The sequence below is a fragment of the Sylvia atricapilla genome, chromosome 6 (assembly GCF_009819655.1).
Source record: "Sylvia atricapilla isolate bSylAtr1 chromosome 6, bSylAtr1.pri, whole genome shotgun sequence".
Lineage (NCBI taxonomy): Eukaryota > Metazoa > Chordata > Aves > Passeriformes > Sylviidae > Sylvia > Sylvia atricapilla.
Window position 1 is genome coordinate 25,160,636 of NC_089145.1, and position 8,893 is coordinate 25,169,528.

At 41.2% G+C, this 8,893-nt stretch overlaps 1 long non-coding RNA gene across 4 annotated transcripts; it reads right to left on the minus strand.

The window, feature by feature from the left end:
- Window positions 1-361: 361 nt before the first annotated feature.
- On the minus strand, window positions 362-8,845 carry LOC136362554 (uncharacterized). Of its 4 annotated transcripts, none has more exons than XR_010743812.1 (4): window positions 7,881-8,845; window positions 6,841-6,961; window positions 1,379-1,476; window positions 362-900 (listed from the first exon to the last, which is right to left on the minus strand). It is a non-coding gene; the product is annotated as an uncharacterized lncRNA (long non-coding RNA). The 4 variants fall into 4 exon arrangements; XR_010743811.1 differs by having other exon boundaries at window positions 1,370-1,476; XR_010743810.1 differs by having other exon boundaries at window positions 6,818-6,961.
- Between the last annotated feature and the right edge of the window lie 48 nt (window positions 8,846-8,893).

Below are 8,893 nucleotides of genomic sequence, written 5' to 3' on the forward strand. Positions count from 1 at the left end.
GTAAGGTGTTTGATACTGTCCCTCCGAGCATCCTTCTGGAAGAGTTGCCCATCAGTGGGATAAGCAGGTTCATGATCCTCTGGGTGAAAAACTGGCTGAAGGACAGAGCTCAAAGGGTCCTAGAGAATGGAGCTACATCTATCTAGCTGGCAACTGGCACCAGTTGGTATTTCTTGTGGTTCAATTCCAGAGTCTGTTCTGTCCAGTATATTTATCAACAATATGGATGCAGGAGTTGAACGCACCATTAGCAGGTTTGCTGATGGTACCAAACTGGAAGGTGTTGCTGACTCTTGAGGGACAAGAAGCCTTGGAGAGGGATCTACATAGATCAGAGCACTGGGCTGCAACTAACAGGATAAAATTTTCCAAGTTGAAATGCCAGATTTTGCATCCAGGATGGAATAACATCAGATACATATGTTGGAAGAGTCACTGGAAAGCAGCTCTGCTGTCAAGGATCTGATTGCCAGCAGGCTCAATGGGAGTCAGCAGTGTGCCCTTGGGCATCTTGGGATGCATCAGACAACATCACCAGCTGGTCAGTGGAGAAGGTGCTGGTATCCAGTGATGACAGGACATGTGGGAATGGTTCAAAGCTGCACTAGGGAAAATTTAGTTTGGATATTAGGAAGCATTTCTTGCCTGAGAGGGTAGTCAAACACTGGAACAAACTTCCTAGAGAGGTGGTCGATGTCTCAAGGCTAACAGTATTTAAGGGGCATTTGGACAATGTCCTTAATGCCAGGCTTTAACTTGGCCAGCCATGGATTGGTCAGGCCATTGGATTACACGCTTGTTGTAGGTCCCTTCCATAGAAAATAGCCTGTTTTATCAAGCTTATGTTCCTCAAATCTTAGAAGTTCTTAACACATCAAGTTTTCCTGTGCTTGTTCCCATCTGAAAGATTAACAAAACCAAGGAAAATAGAGAATGATAATTTGGCCACTGAACTGCACATTTTATTTTAATAGTGCTGTCAATAAAAGTTCCCCTTTTCCCCATATGACTCAGGATTCATTTTAAGCAATTTGCTCTGTTGAAACTAGGTTTCAGAATTAGTCAAAAATATTAAGATATCCAGAACATTTTCCCACCCAAGTTATATATAGCCTGTATTGTACAATCTTTGTGGTTCTTCGAAACCTGAATTTCAAACGAGCTATTAGGAAATACCAGCATAAGCACTGATGCCAACTAATGCTTGCTCCTGTCTCTCAAGGCAGTGTTACAAAATGTCCTTAACTACATCAATTTAATCACTGCTTACTGCCTTGCTCTTAAAAAAGAACCTCACAGGAACATCTCAAGATGGGCAGAGGAAAGCTCACAACTGAGTCTTCCGGGGGTGCCTCATTCAATCACTCACTGAAGTCACCTGCTGTCTGCACTTCATGATGGCATCCCACTGGAAGGTATCTTCACCTGTAATGTGCAGACATGGCACAGAAGGAAGCCACGAGTTGTCACTGAAAACTGCAGAACTGTTGCAGAGCATCAGCAGCATGTGATGGAAGGGATCAATATGCCATGACCAATGTCCATTAATCCAAGGCAAAGAACGTGGAGGTTTCACCGTGGGGTTGCATATTAGAAGTAAAGTACGCTACTGTAGGTGAATCCGTGGACGGCTGGGACAAGGAATTCTGCTGACCTGTATATTCTAGAACATGTGGTTTTATTGCAAGGGTCGTGGGTAAAAGGGCCTTGCCTTCAGCCACCAGCCTCGGCTGAAGGGAAGTCCCAAAGAAAGAGGGAAAAAGAACAGCAGGGTGAGAGCTAAGAGAGAAGGGAGTGAGAGAGCAAGGTGGCAGGGGGAAGAGAGCAAGAGAGAGCAAGAGTAGGGGGAAGAGGAAGGGTAAGAGAGTGAGGTCCCTGTTACAATACATTATATCTCCTTTTGTGATGAATATTCTAATTTACAGTGACCAACCAATACAAGACACAAAATCCTATAGAATCTACATACAGCCTATAAGAACTACTATATTACCATACTGTGTTATATTTTAAACTCCAAAAACTACTCTTTAGACTTCTGTTTTGCTACATTTACCTTTGGATCCCTTAGCCAGCAGAAAGGTATTGTTCAATCAAAAAGGATTCTCCTTCAGCTAGCTAGGCTATTGTTTTCAGGTTATATAGTAACTAAGACTCAGTATCCTACAACGTAAGCTTTCATTTCTATTTCGATTATAGGTTTCATATTTTCAGAATCTTTTGCTAAGCAATCATATTTATAAGGTTTCCCTGATTCATCTTCCCCAACATCCTACAAGCAAATTAATCACCATTCTGACTGCATGCAGTTACAGAGCTAGCAATCTGACTCCTTAAAGCTATTATGTAAAAGGGTAGATTAGGTTTTAAGAATTACTTATATAAGTTTTATGTTCTATTTGTCTATGGCTCCTTCTAGCCCAGTACTCTTAGTATCAGAAGAGAGGAAACATACAGTGATACTTTCCCAGGATACTTACAGTTTCACCTTTTATCCAAAGCCTAAAATAATGATGTAAGATAAGGGAAACATGGTGAAAGAATAGGTAAGTTGTCATAAATCTTTTGCCTATAAACCGATTTTGCCAGTATGACTCATATTTGACAACACATAGAGCCAGAAAGAAAGCAGGAAACAGCCTCCAGCATCCAACTGCATGGCATGGTGTTTGCTTGTTTCTATTCCTAGTTTCATCCTTTTTACCTGTTTGCATTGATCTGTGGAATCAGCAGCAGTGAGTTCTTCAGTTGTACATTTTGTGGTTAAACCTTAACTCATAGACTCACGGACTTCTGTCTTATGGAAAGTCTCTCTCAAGCTGTAAAATTTTCTGTATTTTTCTCAGCACACACCTTTAGGAAGAATTGCAGTATTTATTTTGGCACTACACAGATATGCAACCCACATTTTATAATAGACAGGAGCTTTAGAGTGTGAGTATGCCCACAAGGCAAGGTTAGGGATGTAAGCACTGACAACAGCCAGTTGCCTGCTCACTGTGCAGCTCTTTGGGCTGCTAGAGCCCAATAGGTACACAACCCCTGCCCCCAAGGAAGTCAAATCTAAAATGGCAGTATCAAACTTCCACAGACTTTATTAAAAATTATTTAAACAGGTGATTTTTTAAGTATTATAAGAACATCACTGGGGAAGACAGTGAACATCAGAACACCGCTACACTCTAAATGGTGTTAATTATATTAGTTTACTTATTGTAAGGAATAAACTGTTGCACCCACTGGCCAAAACCAGAGATAATATTTTTCAGGCAGGATTCCATAGAGTTCTTAATTCCATTGCTGCATTTTTTATGCAGAGTCTAACTCCTGTGCCCAGCCTGTTCCTATTTTAACAACACTGAGAAGCTGTCTCCAGGAAGTGCTTCACAAAAAGCATCTGTGAGAAGTTTCTCAGAAGTACCTCCCAGTTATTTTCCAGCAGTACAGAGCAGAAGACAGGACAGCTTAATTCCACAATATCAGGTACACTACAGGCCAAGGAATCAGAGTAATTGAATCTCCAAGCCTAGAAAACTATTGGTGCGAGGAAAGCAGGCACGGCAGCTCATACCAAGACAACAGAACAATGAGTGCAATTCTGTGTACCTTGGATCCTAGTGTGGGTAGTTCTGGTTAATTATTTCCACTGTTTCATGTTCTAGCCAGTACCTTTGGGAATGCTGGTGGGAATTTTCAGCTCTACCTTTTTCATACAGTTAAGACTTAACACTGACTGATATTTGATCTGTAATGAAATAAAATATTTTTTAAGGGCAAAAGACCAAACTGAGATTAAAAAGTAACTGAGAGAAACCTGTGCCATAAAAAAGCTTAGTACATAGTCCAGGTTAGGGCTTTGAGGAGTTACTACAGGCAGTTATATCTACGACATGAAAAATTATTATATAGGCAAGCTCAAGTCATACGTAACTATGTATAGCATATCTATGCCCATTATGAAGGATTACAGCCATTGTGTTATTTCCTTCTCTTCAAAAGGCTCCTAATTCTCCTGTTAGTCACATATTAACCACCACACCACCAGGGCCAGCACCAGCAAAATCAGGTTTTTGTGGTAACTTGGCCTGTTCTCTCATTTTCTGCTTTTACCAGCGGATGCTTTCCAGTGCTGGATGCCTGTTATTTGAATCTGTTTCTACACTTGTGCAAGGGGCAGAAAGAATGAAGAACATCATGCACAAGCTGACCTGGCTCCTGCTTAAGTTACAGTTGCCTCAGGTTGTTCCAAGTTTGATCAAGAACAGCCAATACACCTTTTTTTAAAAAGCACGTTAAATCTGCTGCTATTATTGGGTAGTAACTACCTTTTAAGATGGGTCTGCACAAGGTTCTATCAGCCTTGCCTGCAATTTCTTTCTGGCTAGAACAAAGCCACAATATTTACATGCTTCAACAACTGTCACATTCTAGTAATGTTGACCTTTTCTGAGAGAATGCCTTGAAATTTCTCTTGGTTAAATTTTTGTTCCTAGCCAGAATACTTTTGAAGGTTACCTGTGTATCCAAGACACTGAAGGACACTACTGGTAAAGAGACAGTCTGAGACACAGCACCAGCCATGCATGACTTGAAGCATGAACTGTCTGATTTAAATGGCTAAAGTCTAGATCATGACCCCAAGTCTGTTATTTGGGGAAAAAAAAAAAAAAAAAAAAAAAAAAAAAAAAAAAAAAAAAAAAAAAGCTGTTTAAAAGTGAGCTGCAGCACTACTTCTTGTCATTAAGATGCACAATGAAACAAAAAGTTTTCAGCTTAAAATATTATGTGCACTGAAAACAGAGGGCACCCTAATTTCCAGGCTTGGTTAGGGAGGGGAAAAGACTGTTGCAAAGACAGATCACATCAACCCTTGCTCTTTTTTTCTTTTTAATCCCATACTTTGATATTCTAATTGTTAAATATAAAAGTGAAGGGACAGTGAAATAGCTGAGACACTTAGAATCTCAGCTGTGGAGAATATACAAACAGCTAACTATTGAAAAATGACCAAAGTATATATTTTGTATAGAAGGAGATGTGGATGTCCTATCACTGGAATTGTTCAAGGCCGGGCTGGGTGGGGCTCTGAGCAACCTGGTCTAATGCAAGGTGTCTCTAGAATTAGATGATCTTTAAGGTCCCTTCCAATGCAAATCATTCTGTGATTCTATTTTCTCTCCCACTACCCAGGTAAATGCAACAAAATTTAGCCTATACAGGCCTGCACTCTTGTCACCATTCTCTGAGAACAGAAAGAGCCGACTTTGGATCTATGCCTCTGAAGGTATACACCTGTATATGTGTCAGAGCAGGAATCACACAACCAGATCAGTGCCTGACAGCCAGCACAAAATCCAAAGGGCAGTAGTCTTACTGAGCTTCAAGTTACCTATCGCACCATGTATATTTCAGGAACAAGTATAAGATTAAAATAGTCGCCAAGAGGAATGCTCACTGGCTGAAGCACTTTGATTTCTCCAAAAGATCAGTTGTGCTGCTTTGCCACTTTTACAGTTGGTAAGAGCTACAGGATAAACATTTTGGAAAGCAGGCCAGTTTCCTTCCAATGTCTGCAGATAACAAGCTCTGTACCTGCCTTTCTGTTACCATTGTTCTCTCAGAATACATCCTGTTCTGATACAGACAAACCGAGAGATAATAATCTCTGGGAAAAATGTCTGACAAAGACTAAGTACATTGCTTGGCTCATATACACATTACCTCACAGGGAATATTTTGAGCTATCTGAGGCCCTGAGATGGCTCTCTAAGGAAACACAGGGAGAACTCCATAGGCCAATCTGCTTGGTTCTGTCTGCTTGTTTGTTCACATCAACAGCTTAAAGTGCACCTGAGAAAGCAAGGCAACCAAACCTAACACAGAAATCAAAGCATTACTAAAATGTCCATGCTGGTGAAATGTGAAACAGAAATATTTCATGCAATACCCTCTGCCTCTGTACAGAAGATGAACTGCTGTGTATAAAGCAACTCCTTAATTCAGCAGGCATGGTTCTTACAGAAGATCCTGAAGCTACCGAACAATAAGCTTATTTTCCACAAAAAAAGCCCTTTACTCAGATAAAATTTCACATTTATTCTGAAAATATAAGGTGAAAGCAGAACCTGAACAGATATTCACTGCAAAGATCAGCAACAGTCTTAGGGTAAACTGGAGTTCAAGGTACAAAGAATGAAGTACCTTACCAGAGCCCAAGAACCACTCAAATATCTGTAAGTCTTTACCCTGAATCAATAATATTTGATCCATTAGTTAGCTACTGTAATTGGAGGACAATTATACAAGCTCACTAATAGGAAAGAAACAGTTGCATAACTGAAACTATACTGTTGTCAAATAGAATGTATTAAAATTGTAAAAAATAGTAACATCACAGGACCACAAGGAAGAATAAACTATTCAAATGTGGTCTTGTGAGAAGACTCAAAGCAAAGCCATCTAGGAGCATGGGTCTGTAGGAGTTTGAAATATATTTTTACTAGCTTTCCAAAGGCACATTTATAAATATTTTGAGAGCATCTATATTACTCTAACTTCTCTGTGCAATTGTTCTGGAACAGTTCCACCCCAGGTGAAATGCTCATAGGAAATTCTCCCTGAAACCACAAGCTGACAAGGAAACAAACCAAGGAAATTCTACCTATGAACACTACTGGGAAACAAGAAATCAAAACCAAAACCAACCAACCAACCCACCAAACAAACAAACAAACAAACAAAAACAAAAAAACAAAACAAAACAAAAAAAAAGAGAGAGAGAGAGAATTGTAAACAATGCCTTGGAGGAACCTTTTACCTTGGAAGAAACCTTATACCCACCACCTTGTTCACCTCTTCAGAGCTGAGGAAAACAAACTCTGCCAAACTGAGCTTGAAAATTAGAATTATACTCAATGTAAGTTGTGGTTCCCTCAGCAAGTACATCACATCCATTCTTCTCCTGTGAAAGGAAGGAAGCATTTCAAAATACTCAAAAAGCATTGCTGTTCCCTTCCCTGGTTAATTCAATGACAGAAACAATTTATATTCTAGTGCTGAAAAACAATGTTTGGACACTTGTTAAAGACTATTAAGTGTAATGACTTAAGCATCCCATCAGAAACAATGTCAGTATTGAACTACAACTAATTAATTTACAGACTATTGTATATAGAATAAAGCAAGTACATTAAAAAAGGCAGAATGGAGTAAGTTAATCCCTTGGTAAGTCCAGTAGATGCCTTCTAGCTAGTTGCCCCTCAGCACTTTGGTCCTATCCCCAAAGCAAAGCAGATGCCAATAGAAATTCACAGGACCTTCATACACTAGAAATGTTTTTATTAAATAATCCCACATTTATGTAATTAAAGAAGGAGACTCAGATAAACAGATCATTTAATAGAGATGCTTTTGCCTGTGTAAATAAAAGTAAGAGCAAGTTAGAGTGAACTTCAAGCATTTTAACTTCCCAGCACAGTCCATAAGGGAAAGTCTTGCACGTGTACAACAACATATACAATGAACTTGCCTTCAGGATGTAAACAGGGTGCACTCTTATCTCAACTAATTATCTTTGGAGTAGTTACTTTCATTAGCAGTCTCTCTCACTGGACATTAATCACTGTTATTTAACCAGCAAGTTTTAATGCAATGCAGACCTTCCAAAAGACCTTCCCAAAGTGAGTTGTAGTTGTTTTTATTATTTCACTTATAGATAATTGGGAAACAAAAGCTGTGCAATTTATACACCATTCTAATTCCTACTGATTTTAGGAGAAAAAATGAAACTGAGTAATTCAGATGTGACCCAAAAAAGGATTTAAAATGGTGAACTATTTGGCATGAGCCCCCTCCCCAAAATGCAGTAAGCAAAGCCTCACCACTGAACTATTCCATGACCAAAAATGATCCTTAATCCTGGAGTGCTTCTGCCAGTTTCCAAGTTCTTCATTGATAATGAAGGAGGGGAAAATATACAGACATACATCAAGTTCTACTCTTTGGGGTAAAAACTCATCATTACCACAGACCTGCTGGAGAAGAGTTCTGCAGAGAAAGACCTGAGGGTTCTGGGGGACAACAAACTGTTCATGAGCCAGCAGTGCCCTCGTGGCCAAGGTGGCCAGTGGTGTCCTGGGTGCTCTAGGAAGAGCATTGCCAGCAGATTGAGGGAGTTGGCTCTGGTCCTCTACTCAGCCCTGATGAGACTGCGTCAGAAGTGGTGCCTTCAGATCTTGGTTCCTCAGTACAAGAGAGATGCAGAGCCCCTGGAGCAACCAGTGGAGTGCAATGAAGATGAATGGTCAGCTGGAGCATCTCTCTTATGAGGAAAGGCTGAGGGAGCCGGGCCTATTCAGTCTCGAGAAGAGACGATTGTGTGTGGACTTCTTCAATGTCTATCAGTGTCTGAAGGGAAGATGTCAGAGGATGGAGCCAGGCTCTCCTCAGTGATGCTGAGCAGTAGGACAAGAGGCAATGGGCAGAAATGGATGCACGCGAAGGTCCAACTGAACATGAGGAAAAACTTTATTGTGTGGGTAACCATTCACTGGAACACGTTGCCCGGAGAGGTTGTGGAGTCTCTCTCACTGGCGATATTCAAGAATCATCTGGGTGGGATCCTGTGCCATGTGCTGTACGATGACCCTGCATGAGCAGGGAGGTTGGACCAGTTGACCCACCGCCGTCCTTTCCAACTTCACTCTTTCTGTGATCCTGCGATTTGCATAACAAAGCGAGACCGTAGGACCCGGCGCCGCAGCGAGCTTGAGAAACAAACAACATCGCAGCTCCTCCCGCGGCCGCTCTCCACACGCGTGCGCGCGGGGCCCGGGGGCGGCCGCCGGGCGTGTGAGGGCCGGGCGGGGCCGGGAAGGGGCCGGGAAGGGGCGGG